Source organism: Pseudorca crassidens, unplaced genomic scaffold, assembly GCF_039906515.1.
Source record: "Pseudorca crassidens isolate mPseCra1 unplaced genomic scaffold, mPseCra1.hap1 Scaffold_48, whole genome shotgun sequence".
Lineage (NCBI taxonomy): Eukaryota > Metazoa > Chordata > Mammalia > Artiodactyla > Delphinidae > Pseudorca > Pseudorca crassidens.
In genome coordinates this window covers 1,897,799-1,922,750 of record NW_027136300.1, presented here as the reverse complement: position 1 = coordinate 1,922,750, position 24,952 = coordinate 1,897,799, and positions in this window count along the sequence as shown.

Below are 24,952 nucleotides of genomic sequence, written 5' to 3'. Positions count from 1 at the left end.
ACACAGAAAAAGAAACATCATAAGATATCAGTAATACACGGAATGTAAACTTGGCTACACAGGAACTGAATTACAGAACAGAACAGGGTCTCAAATTTAGAAAACCAACTTATGCTTGCTTAAGGGGAAAGGTGAGTTGGGGTGCTGCATAAAACCAGAGATTGAAATGAGCACAGATAAAGTTCCTTAAGCCAAATATGGAATAGACAAGAGCTACTCCTTGCTCAACGAAATGGACTCAACACCGCATATTAAACGCCTAAGAATGTACCTGACTAGTAAGTATCTTAAAACCTATGGATTGCTATGTCTCTGAAAGAGAATCAAGCATGTGTACAGGGGCATAAACGCAGCAGTGATAGGATTGGAGAGGTTCGGTGAGCAAATGAAGACCCTTTGAAGTCATATTGCATGGTACCCATTCCACGGGTTTCAACTACCCAGGTTTAAGGTATTCTTCCTTCAGCTAAAACATGCATGTGGAACCTAGAGTATGATCAACCATGTGATCGGGAGACGTGTTCAAATATGTCTCAGTTTTCGTTCCCTGGTACTCGGGTGCAACATTCCAGACGCTTTACTAACACCCTCCCGACTTGGAGAGTCAGGCCCTTTAACCTCCTGTTTGGCCCAGTTTGCAATTTCTGCGGAAGATGAACAGGAATAGCGAGAACCAATGAGAGACTAGCTGGAGGTGTCTGGACGGGCAAATTTAACTCTCATTTCCCACCAGGAAGAGGAATTAACCAAAGGCTCAGCGTGCCGTGCCGGAACCAGATTAGGGCCTGAAGCCATCCTGCGGTGTTGCGGCCAGCTCAAAAGAAAGCGAGTTGAAGAAAGGAGCTCAGGGGCACTGTAATTCACAAACCTGCAGAGTTATAAATGACAGCTATCGTCCAAAAATATACTGAAGTAAGGCTGCCAAGAGGACTTGAAAGCGGGGCAGAATTGCAGGAAACCGATTTCAGGAGGCAGACTGGAATTGCATTGAAAGCATAGGAAAAGAGGCAGAACGTCCACAATGATGCACTTGGCCAAAAAGGGCATATGCGTTTTTTCCTGAATATATTCAGGAAAAAACGCATACGCCCTTTTTGGCCAACCAAGCAAGCTTGCAAAGGAAATCTGCACTACAATGAAGTCTCACTTCCCCCCGGTCAAAAGGGCCATCTGAAAAAAGTGTAAAATCCAGAAAGGCAGGACAGGCCATGGAGAACTGGGAGCCTTGTTATGCTGATGGGCGGGATGTAAATTGCCAACAGACACTCGGGAGAAGTGTATGGTGTTTCCTGAAACATCTAAAAAACAAAGCAACAGAGCCTAGGGCACTTCCACTTATGGTCCTATAGCTTAGGGAAATTAAAATCAAAAAGACACAGCCACCCCAACATTGGGACGCCTCTGTTTACAAGAACCTCGTTTACAGTACAAGTTCAACATCGCAGAAAGTGAAAAATGGATAAAGAAGTTGTGGTATTTACTTACAAAGCAATATCACTCAGCAATGAAATCTATGTCATCAGGCCCTTAGCAGCACAATGAGTGGATTCAGGTATGATGATTCTAACTGAAATAAGTCACACAGAAAAAGAAACATCATAAGATATCAGTAATACACGGAATGTAAACTTGGCTACACAGGAACTGAATTACAGAACAGAACAGGGTCTCAAATTTAGAAAACCAACTTATGCTTGCTTAAGGGGAAAGGTGAGTTGGGGTGCTGCATAAAACCAGAGATTGAAATGAGCACAGATAAAGTTCCTTAAGCCAAATATGGAATAGACAAGAGCTACTCCTTGCTCAACGAAATGGACTCAACACCGCATATTAAACGCCTAAGAATGTACCTGACTAGTAAGTATCTTAAAACCTATGGATTGCTATGTCTCTGAAAGAGAATCAAGCATGTGTACAGGGGCATAAACGCAGCAGTGATAGGATTGGAGAGGTTCGGTGAGCAAATGAAGACCCTTTGAAGTCATATTGCATGGTACCCATTCCACGGGTTTCAACTACCCAGGTTTAAGGTATTCTTCCTTCAGCTAAAACATGCATGTGGAACCTAGAGTATGATCAACCATGTGATCGGGAGACGTGTTCAAATATGTCTCAGTTTTCGTTCCCTGGTACTCGGGTGCAACATTCCAGACGCTTTACTAACACCCTCCCGACTTGGAGAGTCAGGCCCTTTAACCTCCTGTTTGGCCCAGTTTGCAATTTCTGCGGAAGATGAACAGGAATAGCGAGAACCAATGAGAGACTAGCTGGAGGTGTCTGGACGGGCAAATTTAACTCTCATTTCCCACCAGGAAGAGGAATTAACCAAAGGCTCAGCGTGCCGTGCCGGAACCAGATTAGGGCCTGAAGCCATCCTGCGGTGTTGCGGCCAGCTCAAAAGAAAGCGAGTTGAAGAAAGGAGCTCAGGGGCACTGTAATTCACAAACCTGCAGAGTTATAAATGACAGCTATCGTCCAAAAATATACTGAAGTAAGGCTGCCAAGAGGACTTGAAAGCGGGGCAGAATTGCAGGAAACCGATTTCAGGAGGTAGACTGGAATTGCATTGAAAGCATAGGAAAAGAGGCAGAACGTCCACAATGATGCACTTGGCCAAAAAGGGCGTATGCGTTTTTTCCTGAATATATTCAGGAAAAAACGCATACGCCCTTTTTGGCCAACCAAGCAAGCTTGCAAAGGAAATCTGCACTACAATGAAGTCTCACTTCCCCCCGGTCAAAAGGGCCATCTGAAAAAAGTGTAAAATCCAGAAAGGCAGGACAGGCCATGGAGAACTGGGAGCCTTGTTATGCTGATGGGCGGGATGTAAATTGCCAACAGACACTCGGGAGAAGTGTATGGTGTTTCCTGAAACATCTAAAAAACAAAGCAACAGAGCCTAGGGCACTTCCACTTATGGTCCTATAGCTTAGGGAAATTAAAATCAAAAAGACACAGCCACCCCAAAGTTTGGGACGCCTCTGTTTACAAGAACCTCGTTTACAGTACAAGTTCAACATCGCAGAAAGTGAAAAATGGATAAAGAAGTTGTGGTATTTACTTACAAAGCAATATCACTCAGCAATGAAATCTATGTCATCAGGCCCTTAGCAGCACAATGAGTGGATTCAGGTATGATGATTCTAACTGAAATAAGTCACACAGAAAAAGAAACATCATAAGATATCAGTAATACACGGAATGTAAACTTGGCTACACAGGAACTGAATTACAGAACAGAACAGGGTCTCAAATTTAGAAAACCAACTTATGCTTGCTTAAGGGGAAAGGTGAGTTGGGGTGCTGCATAAAACCAGAGATTGAAATGAGCACAGATAAAGTTCCTTAAGCCAAATATGGAATAGACAAGAGCTACTCCTTGCTCAACGAAATGGACTCAACACCGCATATTAAATGCCTAAGAATGTACCTGACTAGTAAGTATCTTAAAACCTATGGATTGCTATGTCTCCGAAAGAGAATCAAGCATGTGTACAGGGGCATAAACGCAGCAGTGATAGGATTGGAGAGGTTCGGTGAGCAAATGAAGACCCTCTGAAGTCATATTGCATGGTACCCATTCCACGGGTTTCAACTACCCAGGTTTAAGGTATTCTTCCTTCAGCTAAAACATGCATGTGGAACCTAGAGTATGATCAACCATGTGATCGGGAGACGTGTTCAAATATGTCTCAGTTTTCGTACCCTGGTACTCGGGTGCAACATTCCAGACGCTTTACTAACACCCTCCCGACTTGGAGAGTCAGTCCCTTTAACCTCCTGTTTGGCCCAGTTTGCAATTTCTGCGGAAGATGAACAGGAATAGCGAGAACCAATGAGAGACTAGCTGGAGGTGTCTGGACGGGCAAATTTAACTCTCATTTCCCACCAGGAAGAGGAATTAACCAAAGGCTCAGCGTGCCGTGCCGGAACCAGATTAGGGCCTGAAGCCATCCTGCGGTGTTGCGGCCAGCTCAAAAGAAAGCGAGTTGAAGAAAGGAGCTCAGGGGCACTGTAATTCACAAACCTGCAGAGTTATAAATGACAGCTATCGTCCAAAAATATACTGAAGTAAGGCTGCCAAGAGGACTTGAAAGCGGGGCAGAATTGCAGGAAACCGATTTCAGGAGGTAGACTGGAATTGCATTGAAAGCATAGGAAAAGAGGCAGAACGTCCACCATGATGCACTTGGCCAAAAAGGGCGTATGCGTTTTTTCCTGAATATATTCAGGAAAAAACGCATACGCCCTTTTTGGCCAACCAAGCAAGCTTGCAAAGGAAATCTGCACTACACTGAAGTCTCACTTCCCCCCGGTCAAAAGGGCCATCTGAAAAATGTGTAAAATCCAGAAAGACAGGACAGGCCATGGAGAACTGGGAGCCTTGTTATGCTGATGGGCGGGATGTAAATTGCCAACAGACACTCGGGAGAAGTGTATGGTGTTTCCTGAAACATCTAAAAAACAAAGCAACAGAGCCTAGGGCACTTCCACTTATGGTCCTATAGTTAGGGAAATTAAAATCAAAAAGACACAGCCACCCCAAACATTGGGACGCCTCTGTTTACAAGAACCTCGTTTACAGTACAAGTTCAACATCGCAGAAAGTGAAAAATGGATAAAGAAGTTGTGGTATTTACTTACAAAGCAATATCACTCAGCAATGAAATCTATGTCATCAGGCCCTTAGCAGCACAATGAGTGGATTCAGGTATGATGATTCTAACTGAAATAAGTCACACAGAAAAAGAAACATCATAAGATATCAGTAATACACGGAATGTAAACTTGGCTACACAGGAACTGAATTACAGAACAGAACAGGGTCTCAAATTTAGAAAACCAACTTATGCTTGCTTAAGGGGAAAGGTGAGTTGGGGTGCTGCATAAAACCAGAGATTGAAATGAGCACAGATAAAGTTCCTTAAGCCAAATATGGAATAGACAAGAGCTACTCCTTGCTCAACGAAATGGACTCAACACCGCATATTAAATGCCTAAGAATGTACCTGACTAGTAAGTATCTTAAAACCTATGGATTGCTATGTCTCCGAAAGAGAATCAAGCATGTGTACAGGGGCATAAACGCAGCAGTGATAGGATTGGAGAGGTTCGGTGAGCAAATGAAGACCCTCTGAAGTCATATTGCATGGTACCCATTCCACGGGTTTCAACTACCCAGGTTTAAGGTATTCTTCCTTCAGCTAAAACATGCATGTGGAACCTAGAGTATGATCAACCATGTGATCGGGAGACGTGTTCAAATATGTCTCAGTTTTCGTACCCTGGTACTCGGGTGCAACATTCCAGACGCTTTACTAACACCCTCCCGACTTGGAGAGTCAGTCCCTTTAACCTCCTGTTTGGCCCAGTTTGCAATTTCTGCGGAAGATGAACAGGAATAGCGAGAACCAATGAGAGACTAGCTGGAGGTGTCTGGACGGGCAAATTTAACTCTCATTTCCCACCAGGAAGAGGAATTAACCAAAGGCTCAGCGTGCCGTGCCGGAACCAGATTAGGGCCTGAAGCCATCCTGCGGTGTTGCGGCCAGCTCAAAAGAAAGCGAGTTGAAGAAAGGAGCTCAGGGGCACTGTAATTCACAAACCTGCAGAGTTATAAATGACAGCTATCGTCCAAAAATATACTGAAGTAAGGCTGCCAAGAGGACTTGAAAGCGGGGCAGAATTGCAGGAAACCGATTTCAGGAGGCAGACTGGAATTGCATTGAAAGCATAGGAAAAGAGGCAGAACGTCCACAATGATGCACTTGGCCAAAAAGGGCGTATGCGTTTTTTCCTGAATATATTCAGGAAAAAACGCATACGCCCTTTTTGGCCAACCAAGCAAGCTTGCAAAGGAAATCTGCACTACAATGAAGTCTCACTTCCCCCCGGTCAAAAGGGCCATCTGAAAAAAGTGTAAAATCCAGAAAGGCAGGACAGGCCATGGAGAACTGGGAGCCTTGTTATGCTGATGGGCGGGATGTAAATTGCCAACAGACACTCGGGAGAAGTGTATGGTGTTTCCTGAAACATCTAAAAAACAAAGCAACAGAGCCTAGGGCACTTCCACTTATGGTCCTATAGCTTAGGGAAATTAAAATCAAAAAGACACAGCCACCCCAAACATTGGGATGCCTCTGTTTACAAGAACCTCGTTTACAGTACAAGTTCAACATCGCAGAAAGTGAAAAATGGATAAAGAAGTTGTGGTATTTACTTACAAAGCAATATCACTCAGCAATGAAATCTATGTCATCAGGCCCTTAGCAGCACAATGAGTGGATTCAGGTATGATGATTCTAACTGAAATAAGTCACACAGAAAAAGAAACATCATAAGATATCAGTAATACACGGAATGTAAACTTGGCTACACAGGAACTGAATTACAGAACAGAACAGGGTCTCAAATTTAGAAAACCAACTTATGCTTGCTTAAGGGGAAAGGTGAGTTGGGGTGCTGCATAAAACCAGAGATTGAAATGAGCACAGATAAAGTTCCTTAAGCCAAATATGGAATAGACAAGAGCTACTCCTTGCTCAACGAAATGGACTCAACACCGCATATTAAATGCCTAAGAATGTACCTGACTAGTAAGTATCTTAAAACCTATGGATTGCTATGTCTCCGAAAGAGAATCAAGCATGTGTACAGGGGCATAAACGCAGCAGTGATAGGATTGGAGAGGTTCGGTGAGCAAATGAAGACCCTTTGAAGTCATATTGCATGGTACCCATTCCACGGGTTTCAACTACCCAGGTTTAAGGTATTCTTCCTTCAGCTAAAACATGCATGTGGAACCTAGAGTATGATCAACCATGTGATCGGGAGACGTGTTCAAATATGTCTCAGTTTTCGTACCCTGGTACTCGGGTGCAACATTCCAGACGCTTTACTAACACCCTCCCGACTTGGAGAGTCAGTCCCTTTAACCTCCTGTTTGGCCCAGTTTGCAATTTCTGCGGAAGATGAACAGGAATAGCGAGAACCAATGAGAGACTAGCTGGAGGTGTCTGGACGGGCAAATTTAACTCTCATTTCCCACCAGGAAGAGGAATTAACCAAAGGCTCAGCGTGCCGTGCCGGAACCAGATTAGGGCCTGAAGCCATCCTGCGGTGTTGCGGCCAGCTCAAAAGAAAGCGAGTTGAAGAAAGGAGCTCAGGGGCACTGTAATTCACAAACCTGCAGAGTTATAAATGACAGCTATCGTCCAAAAATATACTGAAGTAAGGCTGCCAAGAGGACTTGAAAGCGGGGCAGAATTGCAGGAAACCGATTTCAGGAGGTAGACTGGAATTGCATTGAAAGCATAGGAAAAGAGGCAGAACGTCCACCATGATGCACTTGGCCAAAAAGGGCGTATGCGTTTTTTCCTGAATATATTCAGGAAAAAACGCATACGCCCTTTTTGGCCAACCAAGCAAGCTTGCAAAGGAAATCTGCACTACACTGAAGTCTCACTTCCCCCCGGTCAAAAGGGCCATCTGAAAAATGTGTAAAATCCAGAAAGACAGGACAGGCCATGGAGAACTGGGAGCCTTGTTATGCTGATGGGCGGGATGTAAATTGCCAACAGACACTCGGGAGAAGTGTATGGTGTTTCCTGAAACATCTAAAAAACAAAGCAACAGAGCCTAGGGCACTTCCACTTATGGTCCTATAGTTAGGGAAATTAAAATCAAAAAGACACAGCCACCCCAAACATTGGGACGCCTCTGTTTACAAGAACCTCGTTTACAGTACAAGTTCAACATCGCAGAAAGTGAAAAATGGATAAAGAAGTTGTGGTATTTACTTACAAAGCAATATCACTCAGCAATGAAATCTATGTCATCAGGCCCTTAGCAGCACAATGAGTGGATTCAGGTATGATGATTCTAACTGAAATAAGTCACACAGAAAAAGAAACATCATAAGATATCAGTAATACACGGAATGTAAACTTGGCTACACAGGAACTGAATTACAGAACAGAACAGGGTCTCAAATTTAGAAAACCAACTTATGCTTGCTTAAGGGGAAAGGTGAGTTGGGGTGCTGCATAAAACCAGAGATTGAAATGAGCACAGATAAAGTTCCTTAAGCCAAATATGGAATAGACAAGAGCTACTCCTTGCTCAACGAAATGGACTCAACACCGCATATTAAATGCCTAAGAATGTACGTGACTAGTAAGTATCTTAAAACCTATGGATTGCTATGTCTCCGAAAGAGAATCAAGCATGTGTACAGGGGCATAAACGCAGCAGTGATAGGATTGGAGAGGTTCGGTGAGCAAATGAAGACCCTCTGAAGTCATATTGCATGGTACCCATTCCACGGGTTTCAACTACCCAGGTTTAAGGTATTCTTCCTTCAGCTAAAACATGCATGTGGAACCTAGAGTATGATCAACCATGTGATCGGGAGACGTGTTCAAATATGTCTCAGTTTTCGTACCCTGGTACTCGGGTGCAACATTCCAGACGCTTTACTAACACCCTCCCGACTTGGAGAGTCAGTCCCTTTAACCTCCTGTTTGGCCCAGTTTGCAATTTCTGCGGAAGATGAACAGGAATAGCGAGAACCAATGAGAGACTAGCTGGAGGTGTCTGGACGGGCAAATTTAACTCTCATTTCCCACCAGGAAGAGGAATTAACCAAAGGCTCAGCGTGCCGTGCCGGAACCAGATTAGGGCCTGAAGCCATCCTGCGGTGTTGCGGCCAGCTCAAAAGAAAGCGAGTTGAAGAAAGGAGCTCAGGGGCACTGTAATTCACAAACCTGCAGAGTTATAAATGACAGCTATCGTCCAAAAATATACTGAAGTAAGGCTGCCAAGAGGACTTGAAAGCGGGGCAGAATTGCAGGAAACCGATTTCAGGAGGCAGACTGGAATTGCATTGAAAGCATAGGAGAAGAGGCAGAACGTCCACAATGATGCACTTGGCCAAAAAGGGCGTATGCGTTTTTTCCTGAATATATTCAGGAAAAAACGCATACGCCCTTTTTGGCCAACCAAGCAAGCTTGCAAAGGAAATCTGCACTACAATGAAGTCTCACTTCCCCCCGGTCAAAAGGGCCATCTGAAAAAAGTGTAAAATCCAGAAAGGCAGGACAGGCCATGGAGAACTGGGAGCCTTGTTATGCTGATGGGCGGGATGTAAATTGCCAACAGACACTCGGGAGAAGTGTATGGTGTTTCCTGAAACATCTAAAAAACAAAGCAACAGAGCCTAGGGCACTTCCACTTATGGTCCTATAGCTTAGGGAAATTAAAATCAAAAAGACACAGCCACCCCAAAGTTTGGGACGCCTCTGTTTACAAGAACCTCGTTTACAGTACAAGTTCAACATCGCAGAAAGTGAAAAATGGATAAAGAAGTTGTGGTATTTACTTACAAAGCAATATCACTCAGCAATGAAATCTATGTCATCAGGCCCTTAGCAGCACAATGAGTGGATTCAGGTATGATGATTCTAACTGAAATAAGTCACACAGAAAAAGAAACATCATAAGATATCAGTAATACACGGAATGTAAACTTGGCTACACAGGAACTGAATTACAGAACAGAACAGGGTCTCAAATTTAGAAAACCAACTTATGCTTGCTTAAGGGGAAAGGTGAGTTGGGGTGCTGCATAAAACCAGAGATTGAAATGAGCACAGATAAAGTTCCTTAAGCCAAATATGGAATAGACAAGAGCTACTCCTTGCTCAACGAAATGGACTCAACACCGCATATTAAACGCCTAAGAATGTACCTGACTAGTAAGTATCTTAAAACCTATGGATTGCTATGTCTCCGAAAGAGAATCAAGCATGTGTACAGGGGCATAAACGCAGCAGTGATAGGATTGGAGAGGTTCGGTGAGCAAATGAAGACCCTCTGAAGTCATATTGCATGGTACCCATTCCACGGGTTTCAACTACCCAGGTTTAAGGTATTCTTCCTTCAGCTAAAACATGCATGTGGAACCTAGAGTATGATCAACCATGTGATCGGGAGACGTGTTCAAATATGTCTCAGTTTTCGTACCCTGGTACTCGGGTGCAACATTCCAGACGCTTTACTAACACCCTCCCGACTTGGAGAGTCAGTCCCTTTAACCTCCTGTTTGGCCCAGTTTGCAATTTCTGCGGAAGATGAACAGGAATAGCGAGAACCAATGAGAGACTAGCTGGAGGTGTCTGGACGGGCAAATTTAACTCTCATTTCCCACCAGGAAGAGGAATTAACCAAAGGCTCAGCGTGCCGTGCCGGAACCAGATTAGGGCCTGAAGCCATCCTGCGGTGTTGCGGCCAGCTCAAAAGAAAGCGAGTTGAAGAAAGGAGCTCAGGGGCACTGTAATTCACAAACCTGCAGAGTTATAAATGACAGCTATCGTCCAAAAATATACTGAAGTAAGGCTGCCAAGAGGACTTGAAAGCGGGGCAGAATTGCAGGAAACCGATTTCAGGAGGTAGACTGGAATTGCATTGAAAGCATAGGAAAAGAGGCAGAACGTCCACAATGATGCACTTGGCCAAAAAGGGCGTATGCGTTTTTTCCTGAATATATTCAGGAAAAAACGCATACGCCCTTTTTGGCCAACCAAGCAAGCTTGCAAAGGAAATCTGCACTACAATGAAGTCTCACTTCCCCCCGGTCAAAAGGGCCATCTGAAAAAAGTGTAAAATCCAGAAAGGCAGGACAGGCCATGGAGAACTGGGAGCCTTGTTATGCTGATGGGCGGGATGTAAATTGCCAACAGACACTCGGGAGAAGTGTATGGTGTTTCCTGAAACATCTAAAAAACAAAGCAACAGAGCCTAGGGCACTTCCACTTATGGTCCTATAGCTTAGGGAAATTAAAATCAAAAAGACACAGCCACCCCAAAGTTTGGGACGCCTCTGTTTACAAGAACCTCGTTTACAGTACAAGTTCAACATCGCAGAAAGTGAAAAATGGATAAAGAAGTTGTGGTATTTACTTACAAAGCAATATCACTCAGCAATGAAATCTATGTCATCAGGCCCTTAGCAGCACAATGAGTGGATTCAGGTATGATGATTCTAACTGAAATAAGTCACACAGAAAAAGAAACATCATAAGATATCAGTAATACACGGAATGTAAACTTGGCTACACAGGAACTGAATTACAGAACAGAACAGGGTCTCAAATTTAGAAAACCAACTTATGCTTGCTTAAGGGGAAAGGTGAGTTGGGGTGCTGCATAAAACCAGAGATTGAAATGAGCACAGATAAAGTTCCTTAAGCCAAATATGGAATAGACAAGAGCTACTCCTTGCTCAACGAAATGGACTCAACACCGCATATTAAATGCCTAAGAATGTACGTGACTAGTAAGTATCTTAAAACCTATGGATTGCTATGTCTCCGAAAGAGAATCAAGCATGTGTACAGGGGCATAAACGCAGCAGTGATAGGATTGGAGAGGTTCGGTGAGCAAATGAAGACCCTCTGAAGTCATATTGCATGGTACCCATTCCACGGGTTTCAACTACCCAGGTTTAAGGTATTCTTCCTTCAGGTAAAACATGCATATGGAACCTAGAGTCTGATCAACCATGTGATCGGGAGACGTGTTCAAATATGTCTCAGTTTTCGTACCCTGGTACTCGGGTGCAACATTCCAGACGCTTTACTAACACCCTCCCGACTTGGAGAGTCAGTCCCTTTAACCTCCTGTTTGGCCCAGTTTGCAATTTCTGCGGAAGATGAACAGGAATAGCGAGAACCAATGAGAGACTAGCTGGAGGTGTCTGGACGGGCAAATTTAACTCTCATTTCCCACCAGGAAGAGGAATTAACCAAAGGCTCAGCGTGCCGTGCCGGAACCAGATTAGGGCCTGAAGCCATCCTGCGGTGTTGCGGCCAGCTCAAAAGAAAGCGAGTTGAAGAAAGGAGCTCAGGGGCACTGTAATTCACAAACCTGCAGAGTTATAAATGACAGCTATCGTCCAAAAATATACTGAAGTAAGGCTGCCAAGAGGACTTGAAAGCGGGGCAGAATTGCAGGAAACCGATTTCAGGAGGTAGACTGGAATTGCATTGAAAGCATAGGAAAAGAGGCAGAACGTCCACCATGATGCACTTGGCCAAAAAGGGCGTATGCGTTTTTTCCTGAATATATTCAGGAAAAAACGCATACGCCCTTTTTGGCCAACCAAGCAAGCTTGCAAAGGAAATCTGCACTACAATGAAGTCTCACTTCCCCCCGGTCAAAAGGGCCATCTGAAAAATGTGTAAAATCCAGAAAGACAGGACAGGCCATGGAGAACTGGGAGCCTTGTTATGCTGATGGGCGGGATGTAAATTGCCAACAGACACTCGGGAGAAGTGTATGGTGTTTCCTGAAACATCTAAAAAACAAAGCAACAGAGCCTAGGGCACTTCCACTTATGGTCCTATAGTTAGGGAAATTAAAATCAAAAAGACACAGCCACCCCAAACATTGGGACGCCTCTGTTTACAAGAACCTCGTTTACAGTACAAGTTCAACATCGCAGAAAGTGAAAAATGGATAAAGAAGTTGTGGTATTTACTTACAAAGCAATATCACTCAGCAATGAAATCTATGTCATCAGGCCCTTAGCAGCACAATGAGTGGATTCAGGTATGATGATTCTAACTGAAATAAGTCACACAGAAAAAGAAACATCATAAGATATCAGTAATACACGGAATGTAAACTTGGCTACACAGGAACTGAATTACAGAACAGAACAGGGTCTCAAATTTAGAAAACCAACTTATGCTTGCTTAAGGGGAAAGGTGAGTTGGGGTGCTGCATAAAACCAGAGATTGAAATGAGCACAGATAAAGTTCCTTAAGCCAAATATGGAATAGACAAGAGCTACTCCTTGCTCAACGAAATGGACTCAACACCGCATATTAAATGCCTAAGAATGTACCTGACTAGTAAGTATCTTAAAACCTATGGATTGCTATGTCTCCGATAGAGAATCATGTGTACAGGGGCATAAACGCAGCAGTGATAGGATTGGAGAGGTTCGGTGAGCAAATGAAGACCCTTTGAAGTCATATTGCATGGTACCCATTCCACGGGTTTCAACTACCCAGGTTTAAGGTATTCTTCCTTCAGCTAAAACATGCATGTGGAACCTAGAGTATGATCAACCATGTGATCGGGAGACGTGTTCAAATATGTCTCAGTTTTCGTACCCTGGTACTCGGGTGCAACATTCCAGACGCTTTACTAACACCCTCCCGACTTGGAGAGTCAGTCCCTTTAACCTCCTGTTTGGCCCAGTTTGCAATTTCTGCGGAAGATGAACAGGAATAGCGAGAACCAATGAGAGACTAGCTGGAGGTGTCTGGACGGGCAAATTTAACTCTCATTTCCCACCAGGAAGAGGAATTAACCAAAGGCTCAGCGTGCCGTGCCGGAACCAGATTAGGGCCTGAAGCCATCCTGCGGTGTTGCGGCCAGCTCAAAAGAAAGCGAGTTGAAGAAAGGAGCTCAGGGGCACTGTAATTCACAAACCTGCAGAGTTATAAATGACAGCTATCGTCCAAAAATATACTGAAGTAAGGCTGCCAAGAGGACTTGAAAGCGGGGCAGAATTGCAGGAAACCGATTTCAGGAGGTAGACTGGAATTGCATTGAAAGCATAGGAAAAGAGGCAGAACGTCCACAATGATGCACTTGGCCAAAAAGGGCATATGCGTTTTTTCCTGAATATATTCAGGAAAAATCGCATACGCCCTTTTTGGCCAACCAAGCAAGCTTGCAAAGGAAATCTGCACTACAATGAAGTCTCACTTCCCCCCGGTCAAAAGGGCCATCTGAAAAAAGTGTAAAATCCAGAAAGGCAGGACAGGCCATGGAGAACTGGGAGCCTTGTTATGCTGATGGGCGGGATGTAAATTGCCAACAGACACTCGGGAGAAGTGTATGGTGTTTCCTGAAACATCTAAAAAACAAAGCAACAGAGCCTAGGGCACTTCCACTTATGGTCCTATAGCTTAGGGAAATTAAAATCAAAAAGACACAGCCACCCCAAAGTTTGGGACGCCTCTGTTTACAAGAACCTGGTTTACAGTACAAGTTCAACATCGCAGAAAGTGAAAAATGGATAAAGAAGTTGTGGTATTTACTTACAAAGCAATATCACTCAGCAATGAAATCTATGTCATCAGGCCCTTAGCAGCACAATGAGTGGATTCAGGTATGATGATTCTAACTGAAATAAGTCACACAGAAAAAGAAACATCATAAGATATCAGTAATACACGGAATGTAAACTTGGCTACACAGGAACTGAATTACAGAACAGAACAGGGTCTCAAATTTAGAAAACCAACTTATGCTTGCTTAAGGGGAAAGGTGAGTTGGGGTGCTGCATAAAACCAGAGATTGAAATGAGCACAGATAAAGTTCCTTAAGCCAAATATGGAATAGACAAGAGCTACTCCTTGCTCAACGAAATGGACTCAACACCGCATATTAAACGCCTAAGAATGTACCTGACTAGTAAGTATCTTAAAACCTATGGATTGCTATGTCTCCGAAAGAGAATCAAGCATGTGTACAGGGGCATAAACGCAGCAGTGATAGGATTGGAGAGGTTCGGTGAGCAAATGAAGACCCTCTGAAGTCATATTGCATGGTACCCATTCCACGGGTTTCAACTACCCAGGTTTAAGGTATTCTTCCTTCAGCTAAAACATGCATGTGGAACCTAGAGTATGATCAACCATGTGATCGGGAGACGTGTTCAAATATGTCTCAGTTTTCGTACCCTGGTACTCGGGTGCAACATTCCAGACGCTTTACTAACACCCTCCCGACTTGGAGAGTCAGTCCCTTTAACCTCCTGTTTGGCCCAGTTTGCAATTTCTGCGGAAGATGAACAGGAATAGCGAGAACCAATGAGAGACTAGCTGGAGGTGTCTGGACGGGCAAATTTAACTCTCATTTCCCACCAGGAAGAGGAATTAACCAAAGGCTCAGCGTGCCGTGCCGGAACCAGATTAGGGCCTGAAGCCATCCTGCGGTGTTGCGGCCAGCTCAAAAGAAAGCGAGTTGAAGAAAGGAGCTCAGGGGCACTGTAATTCACAAACCTGCAGAGTTATAAATGACAGCTATCGTCCAAAAATATACTGAAGTAAGGCTGCCAAGAGGACTTGAAAGCGGGGCAGAATTGCAGGAAACCGATTTCAGGAGGTAGACTGGAATTGCATTGAAAGCATAGGAAAAGAGGCAGAACGTCCACAATGATGCACTTGGCCAAAAAGGGCGTATGCGTTTTTTCCTGAATATATTCAGGAAAAAACGCATACGCCCTTTTTGGCCAACCAAGCAAGCTTGCAAAGGAAATCTGCACTACAATGAAGTCTCACTTCCCCCCGGTCAAAAGGGCCATCTGAAAAAAGTGTAAAATCCAGAAAGGCAGGACAGGCCATGGAGAACTGGGAGCCTTGTTATGCTGATGGGCGGGATGTAAATTGCCAACAGACACTCGGGAGAAGTGTATGGTGTTTCCTGAAACATCTAAAAAACAAAGCAACAGAGCCTAGGGCACTTCCACTTATGGTCCTATAGCTTAGGGAAATTAAAATCAAAAAGACACAGCCACCCCAAAGTTTGGGACGCCTCTGTTTACAAGAACCTCGTTTACAGTACAAGTTCAACATCGCAGAAAGTGAAAAATGGATAAAGAAGTTGTGGTATTTACTTACAAAGCAATATCACTCAGCAATGAAATCTATGTCATCAGGCCCTTAGCAGCACAATGAGTGGATTCAGGTATGATGATTCTAACTGAAATAAGTCACACAGAAAAAGAAACATCATAAGATATCAGTAATACACGGAATGTAAACTTGGCTACACAGGAACTGAATTACAGAACAGAACAGGGTCTCAAATTTAGAAAACCAACTTATGCTTGCTTAAGGGGAAAGGTGAGTTGGGGTGCTGCATAAAACCAGAGATTGAAATGAGCACAGATAAAGTTCCTTAAGCCAAATATGGAATAGACAAGAGCTACTCCTTGCTCAACGAAATGGACTCAACACCGCATATTAAATGCCTAAGAATGTACGTGACTAGTAAGTATCTTAAAACCTATGGATTGCTATGTCTCCGAAAGAGAATCAAGCATGTGTACAGGGGCATAAACGCAGCAGTGATAGGATTGGAGAGGTTCGGTGAGCAAATGAAGACCCTCTGAAGTCATATTGCATGGTACCCATTCCACGGGTTTCAACTACCCAGGTTTAAGGTATTCTTCCTTCAGGTAAAACATGCATATGGAACCTAGAGTCTGATCAACCATGTGATCGGGAGACGTGTTCAAATATGTCTCAGTTTTCGTACCCTGGTACTCGGGTGCAACATTCCAGACGCTTTACTAACACCCTCCCGACTTGGAGAGTCAGTCCCTTTAACCTCCTGTTTGGCCCAGTTTGCAATTTCTGCGGAAGATGAACAGGAATAGCGAGAACCAATGAGAGACTAGCTGGAGGTGTCTGGACGGGCAAATTTAACTCTCATTTCCCACCAGGAAGAGGAATTAACCAAAGGCTCAGCGTGCCGTGCCGGAACCAGATTAGGGCCTGAAGCCATCCTGCGGTGTTGCGGCCAGCTCAAAAGAAAGCGAGTTGAAGAAAGGAGCTCAGGGGCACTGTAATTCACAAACCTGCAGAGTTATAAATGACAGCTATCGTCCAAAAATATACTGAAGTAAGGCTGCCAAGAGGACTTGAAAGCGGGGCAGAATTGCAGGAAACCGATTTCAGGAGGTAGACTGGAATTGCATTGAAAGCATAGGAAAAGAGGCAGAACGTCCACCATGATGCACTTGGCCAAAAAGGGCGTATGCGTTTTTTCCTGAATATATTCAGGAAAAAACGCATACGCCCTTTTTGGCCAACCAAGCAAGCTTGCAAAGGAAATCTGCACTACACTGAAGTCTCACTTCCCCCCGGTCAAAAGGGCCATCTGAAAAATGTGTAAAATCCAGAAAGACAGGACAGGCCATGGAGAACTGGGAGCCTTGTTATGCTGATGGGCGGGATGTAAATTGCCAACAGACACTCGGGAGAAGTGTATGGTGTTTCCTGAAACATCTAAAAAACAAAGCAACAGAGCCTAGGGCACTTCCACTTATGGTCCTATAGTTAGGGAAATTAAAATCAAAAAGACACAGCCACCCCAAACATTGGGACGCCTCTGTTTACAAGAACCTCGTTTACAGTACAAGTTCAACATCGCAGAAAGTGAAAAATGGATAAAGAAGTTGTGGTATTTACTTACAAAGCAATATCACTCAGCAATGAAATCTATGTCATCAGGCCCTTAGCAGCACAATGAGTGGATTCAGGTATGATGATTCTAACTGAAATAAGTCACACAGAAAAAGAAACATCATAAGATATCAGTAATACACGGAATGTAAACTTGGCTACACAGGAACTGAATTACAGAACAGAACAGGGTCTCAAATTTAGAAAACCAACTTATGCTTGCTTAAGGGGAAAGGTGAGTTGGGGTGCTGCATAAAACCAGAGATTGAAATGAGCACAGATAAAGTTCCTTAAGCCAAATATGGAATAGACAAGAGCTACTCCTTGCTCAACGAAATGGACTCAACACCGCATATTAAACGCCTAAGAATGTACCTGACTAGTAAGTATCTTAAAACCTATGGATTGCTATGTCTCCGAAAGAGAATCAAGCATGTGTACAGGGGCATAAACGCAGCAGTGATAGGATTGGAGAGGTTCGGTGAGCAAATGAAGACCCTCTGAAGTCATATTGCATGGTACCCATTCCACGGGTTTCAACTACCCAGGTTTAAGGTATTCTTCCTTCAGCTAAAACATGCATGTGGAACCTAGAGTATGATCAACCATGTGATCGGGAGACGTGTTCAAATATGTCTCAGTTTTCGTACCCTGGTACTCGGGTGCAACATTCCAGACGCTTTACTAACACCCTCCCGACTTGGAGAGTCAGTCCCTTTAACCTCCTGTTTGGCCCAGTTTGCAATTTCTGCGGAAGATGAACAGGAATAGCGAGAACCAATGAGAGACTAGCTGGAGGTGTCTGGACGGGCAAATTTAACTCTCATTTCCCACCAGGAAGAGGAATTAACCAAAGGCTCAGCATGCCGTGCCGGAACCAGATTAGGGCCTGAAGCCATTCTGCGCTGTTGCGGCCAGGTCACAAGAAAGCGAGTTGAAGAAAGGAGCTCAGGGGCACTGTAATTCACAAACCTGCAGAGTTATAAATGACAGCTATCGTCCAAAAATATATTGAAGTAAGGCTGCCAAGAGGACTTGAAAGCGGGGCAGAATTGCAGGAAACCGATTTCAGGAGGTAGACTGGAATTGCATTGAAAGCATAGGAAAAGAGGCAGAACGTCCACAATGATGCACTTGGCCAAAAAGGGCGTATGCGTTTTTTCCTGAATATATTCAGGAAAAAACGCATACGCCCTTTTTGGCCAACCAAGCAAGCTTGCAAAGGAAATCTGCACTACAATGAAGTCTCACTTCCCCCCGGTCAAAAGGGCCATCTGAAAAAAGTGTAAAATCCAGAAAGGCAGGACAGGCCATGGAGAACTGGGAGCCTTGTTATGCTGATGGGCGGGATGTAAATTGCCAACAGACACTCGGGAGAAGTGTATGTTGTTTCCTGAAACATCTAAAAAACAAAGCAACAGAGCCTAGGGCACTTCCACTTATGGTCCTATAGCTTAGGGAAATTAAAATCAAAAAGACACAGCCACCCCAACATTGGGACGCCTCTGCTTACAAGAACCTCGTTTACAGTACAATTTCAACATCGCAGAAAGTGAAAAATGGATAAAGAAGTTGTGGTATTTACTTACAAAGCAATATCACTCAGCAATGAAATCTATGTCATCAGGCCCTTAGCAGCACAATGAGTGGATTCAGGTATGATGATTCTAACTGAAATAAGTCACACAGAAAAAGAAACATCATAAGATATCAGTAATACACGGAATGTAAACTTGGCTACACAGGAACTGAATTACAGAACAGAACAGGGTCTCAAATTTAGAAAACCAACTTATGCTTGCTTAAGGGTAAAGGTGAGTTGGGGTGCTGCATAAAACCAGAGATTGAAATGAGCACAGATAAAGTTCCTTAAGCCAAATATGGAATAGACAAGAGCTACTCCTTGCTCAACGAAATGGACTCAACACCGCATATTAAACGCCTAAGAATGTACCTGACTAGTAAGTATCTTAAAACCTATGGATTGCTATGTCTCCGAAAGAGAATCAAGCATGTGTACAGGGGCATAAACGCAGCAGTGATAGGATTGGAGAGGTTCGGTGAGCAAATGAAGACCCTCTGAAGTCATATTGCATGGTACCCATTCCACGGGTTTCAACTACCCAGGTTTAAGGTATTCTTCCTTCAGCTAAAACATGCATGTGGAACCTAGAGTATGATCAACCATGTGATCGGGAGACGTGTTCAAATATGTCTCAGTTTTCGTACCCTGGTACTCGGGTGCAACATTCCAGACGCTTTACTAACACCCTCCCGACTTGGAGAGTCAGTCCCTTTAACCTCCTGTTTGGCCCAGTTTGCAATTTCTGCGGAAGATGAACAGGAATAGCGAGAACCAATGAGAGACTAGCTGGAGGTGTCTGGACGGGCAAATTTAACTCTCATTTCCCACCAGGAAGAGGAATTAACCAAAGGCTCAGCGTGCCGTGCCGGAACCAGATTAGGGCCTGAAGCCATCCTGCGGTGTTGCGGCCAGCTCAAAAGAAAGCGAGTTGAAGAAAGGAGCTCAGGGGCACTGTAATTCACAAACCTGCAGAGTTATAAATGACAGCTATCGTCCAAAAATATACTGAAGTAAGGCTGCCAAGAGGACTTGAAAGCGGGGCAGAATTGCAGGAAACCGATTTCAGGAGGTAGACTGGAATTGCATTGAAAGCATAGGAAAAGAGGCAGAACGTCCACAATGATGCACTTGGCCAAAAAGGGCGTATGCGTTTTTTCCTGAATATATTCAGGAAAAAACGCATACGCCCTTTTTGGCCAACCAAGCAAGCTTGCAAAGGAAATCTGCACTACAATGAAGTCTCACTTCCCCCCGGTCAAAAGGGCCATCTGAAAAAAGTGTAAAATCCAGAAAGGCAGGACAGGCCATGGAGAACTGGGAGCCTTGTTATGCTGATGGGCGGGATGTAAATTGCCAACAGACACTCGGGAGAAGTGTATGGTGTTTCCTGAAACATCTAAAAAACAAAGCAACAGAGCCTAGGGCACTTCCACTTATGGTCCTATAGCTTAGGGAAATTAAAATCAAAAAGACACAGCCACCCCAAAGTTTGGGACGCCTCTGTTTACAAGAACCTCGTTTACAGTACAAGTTCAACATCGCAGAAAGTGAAAAATGGATAAAGAAGTTGTGGTATTTACTTACAAAGCAATATCACTCAGCAATGAAATCTATGTCATCAGGCCCTTAGCAGCACAATGAGTGGATTCAGGTATGATGATTCTAACTGAAATAAGTCACACAGAAAAAGAAACATCATAAGATATCAGTAATACACGGAATGTAAACTTGGCTACACAGGAACTGAATTACAGAACAGAACAGGGTCTCAAATTTAGAAAACCAACTTATGCTTGCTTAAGGGGAAAGGTGAGTTGGGGTGCTGCATAAAACCAGAGATTGAAATGAGCACAGATAAAGTTCCTTAAGCCAAATATGGAATAGACAAGAGCTACTCCTTGCTCAACGAAATGGACTCAACACCGCATATTAAATGCCTAAGAATGTACGTGACTAGTAAGTATCTTAAAACCTATGGATTGCTATGTCTCCGAAAGAGAATCAAGCATGTGTACAGGGGCATAAACGCAGCAGTGATAGGATTGGAGAGGTTCGGTGAGCAAATGAAGACCCTCTGAAGTCATATTGCATGGTACCCATTCCACGGGTTTCAACTACCCAGGTTTAAGGTATTCTTCCTTCAGGTAAAACATGCATATGGAACCTAGAGTCTGATCAACCATGTGATCGGGAGACGTGTTCAAATATGTCTCAGTTTTCGTACCCTGGTACTCGGGTGCAACATTCCAGACGCTTTACTAACACCCTCCCGACTTGGAGAGTCAGTCCCTTTAACCTCCTGTTTGGCCCAGTTTGCAATTTCTGCGGAAGATGAACAGGAATAGCGAGAACCAATGAGAGACTAGCTGGAGGTGTCTGGACGGGCAAATTTAACTCTCATTTCCCACCAGGAAGAGGAATTAACCAAAGGCTCAGCGTGCCGTGCCGGAACCAGATTAGGGCCTGAAGCCATCCTGCGGTGTTGCGGCCAGCTCAAAAGAAAGCGAGTTGAAGAAAGGAGCTCAGGGGCACTGTAATTCACAAACCTGCAGAGTTATAAATGACAGCTATCGTCCAAAAATATACTGAAGTAAGGCTGCCAAGAGGACTTGAAAGCGGGGCAGAATTGCAGGAAACCGATTTCAGGAGGTAGACTGGAATTGCATTGAAAGCATAGGAAAAGAGGCAGAACGTCCACCATGATGCACTTGGCCAAAAAGGGCGTATGCGTTTTTTCCTGAATATATTCAGGAAAAAACGCATACGCCCTTTTTGGCCAACCAAGCAAGCTTGCAAAGGAAATCTGCACTACACTGAAGTCTCACTTCCCCCCGGTCAAAAGGGCCATCTGAAAAATGTGTAAAATCCAGAAAGACAGGACAGGCCATGGAGAACTGGGAGCCTTGTTATGCTGATGGGCGGGATGTAAATTGCCAACAGACACTCGGGAGAAGTGTATGGTGTTTCCTGAAACATCTAAAAAACAAAGCAACAGAGCCTAGGGCACTTCCACTTATGGTCCTATAGTTAGGGAAATTAAAATCAAAAAGACACAGCCACCCCAAACATTGGGACGCCTCTGTTTACAAGAACCTCGTTTACAGTACAAGTTCAACATCGCAGAAAGTGAAAAATGGATAAAGAAGTTGTGGTATTTACTTACAAAGCAATATCACTCAGCAATGAAATCTATGTCATCAGGCCCTTAGCAGCACAATGAGTGGATTCAGGTATGATGATTCTAACTGAAATAAGTCACACAGAAAAAGAAACATCATAAGATATCAGTAATACATGGAATGTAAACTTGGCTACACAGGAACTGAATTACAGAACAGAACAGGGTCTCAAATTTAGAAAACCAACTTATGCTTCCTTAAGGGGAAAGGTGAGTTGGGGTGCTGCATAAAACCAGAGATTGAAATGAGCACAGATAAAGTTCCTTAAGCCAAATATGGAATAGACAAGAGCTACTCCTTGCTCAACGAAATGGACTCAACACCGCATATTAAATGCCTAAGAATGTACCTGACTAGTAAGTATCTTAAAACCTATGGATTGCTATGTCTCCGAAAGAGAATCATGTGTACAGGGGCATAAACGCAGCAGTGATAGGATTGGAGAGGTTCGGTGAGCAAATGAAGACCCTTTGAAGTCATATTGCATGGTACCCATTCCACGGGTTTCAACTACCCAGGTTTAAGGTATTCTTCCTTCAGCTAAAACATGCATGTGGAACCTAGAGTATGATCAACCATGTGATCGGGAGACGTGTTCAAATATGTCTCAGTTTTCGTACCCTGGTACTCGGGTGCAACATTCCAGACGCTTTACTAACACCCTCCTGACTTGGAGAGTCAGTCCCTTTAACCTCCTGTTTGGCCCAGTTTGCAATTTCTGCGGAAGATGAACAGGAATAGCGAGAACCAATGAGAGACTAGCTGGAGGTGTCTGGACGGGCAAATTTAACTCTCATTTCCCACCAGGAAGAGGAATTAACCAAAGGCTCAGCATGCCGTGCCGGAACCGGATTAGGGCCTGAAGCCATTCTGCGCTGTTGCGGCCAGGTCACAAGAAAGCGAGTTGAAGAAAGGAGCTCAGGGGCACTGTAATTCACAAACCTGCAGAGTTATAAATGACAGCTATCGTCCAAAAATATACTGAAGTAAGGCTGCCAAGAGGACTTGAAAGCGGGGCAGAATTGCAGGAAACCGATTTCAGGAGGTAGACTGGAATTGCATTGAAAGCATAGGAAAAGAGGCAGAACGTCCACAATGATGCACTTGGCCAAAAAGGGCGTATGCGTTTTTTCCTGAATATATTCAGGAAAAAACGCATACGCCCTTTTTGGCCAACCAAGCAAGCTTGCAAAGGAAATCTGCACTACACTGAAGTCTCACTTCCCCCCGGTCAAAAGGGCCATCTGAAAAATGTGTAAAATCCAGAAAGACAGGACAGGCCATGGAGAACTGGGAGCCTTGTTATGCTGATGGGCGGGATGTAAATTGCCAACAGACACTCGGGAGAAGTGTATGGTGTTTCCTGAAACATCTAAAAAACAAAGCAACAGAGCCTAGGGCACTTCCACTTATGGTCCTATAGTTAGGGAAATTAAAATCAAAAAGACACAGCCACCCCAAACATTGGGACGCCTCTGTTTACAAGAACCTCGTTTACAGTACAAGTTCAACATCGCAGAAAGTGAAAAATGGATAAAGAAGTTGTGGTATTTACTTACAAAGCAATATCACTCAGCAATGAAATCTATGTCATCAGGCCCTTAGCAGCACAATGAGTGGATTCAGGTATGATGATTCTAACTGAAATAAGTCACACAGAAAAAGAAACATCATAAGATATCAGTAATACATGGAATGTAAACTTGGCTACACAGGAACTGAATTACAGAACAGAACAGGGTCTCAAATTTAGAAAACCAACTTATGCTTCCTTAAGGGGAAAGGTGAGTTGGGGTGCTGCATAAAACCAGAGATTGAAATGAGCACAGATAAAGTTCCTTAAGCCAAATATGGAATAGACAAGAGCTACTCCTTGCTCAACGAAATGGACTCAACACCGCATATTAAATGCCTAAGAATGTACCTGACTAGTAAGTATCTTAAAACCTATGGATTGCTATGTCTCCGAAAGAGAATCATGTGTACAGGGGCATAAACGCAGCAGTGATAGGATTGGAGAGGTTCGGTGAGCAAATGAAGACCCTTTGAAGTCATATTGCATGGTACCCATTCCACGGGTTTCAACTACCCAGGTTTAAGGTATTCTTCCTTCAGCTAAAACATGCATGTGGAACCTAGAGTATGATCAACCATGTGATCGGGAGACGTGTTCAAATATGTCTCAGTTTTCGTACCCTGGTACTCGGGTGCAACATTCCAGACGCTTTACTAACACCCTCCTGACTTGGAGAGTCAGTCCCTTTAACCTCCTGTTTGGCCCAGTTTGCAATTTCTGCGGAAGATGAACAGGAATAGCGAGAACCAATGAGAGACTAGCTGGAGGTGTCTGGACGGGCAAATTTAACTCTCATTTCCCACCAGGAAGAGGAATTAACCAAAGGCTCAGCATGCCGTGCCGGAACCGGATTAGGGCCTGAAGCCATTCTGCGCTGTTGCGGCCAGGTCACAAGAAAGCGAGTTGAAGAAAGGAGCTCAGGGGCACTGTAATTCACAAACCTGCAGAGTTATAAATGACAGCTATCGTCCAAAAATATACTGAAGTAAGGCTGCCAAGAGGACTTGAAAGCGGGGCAGAATTGCAGGAAACCGATTTCAGGAGGTAGACTGGAATTGCATTGAAAGCATAGGAAAAGAGGCAGAACGTCCACAATGATGCACTTGGCCAAAAAGGGCGTATGCGTTTTTTCCTGAATATATTCAGGAAAAAACGCATACGCCCTTTTTGGCCAACCAAGCAAGCTTGCAAAGGAAATCTGCACTACAATGAAGTCTCACTTTCCCCCGGTCAAAAGGGCCATCTGAAAAAAGTGTAAAATCCAGAAAGGCAGGACAGGCCATGGAGAACTGGGAGCCTTGTTATGCTGATGGGCGGGATGTAAATTGCCAACAGACACTCGGGA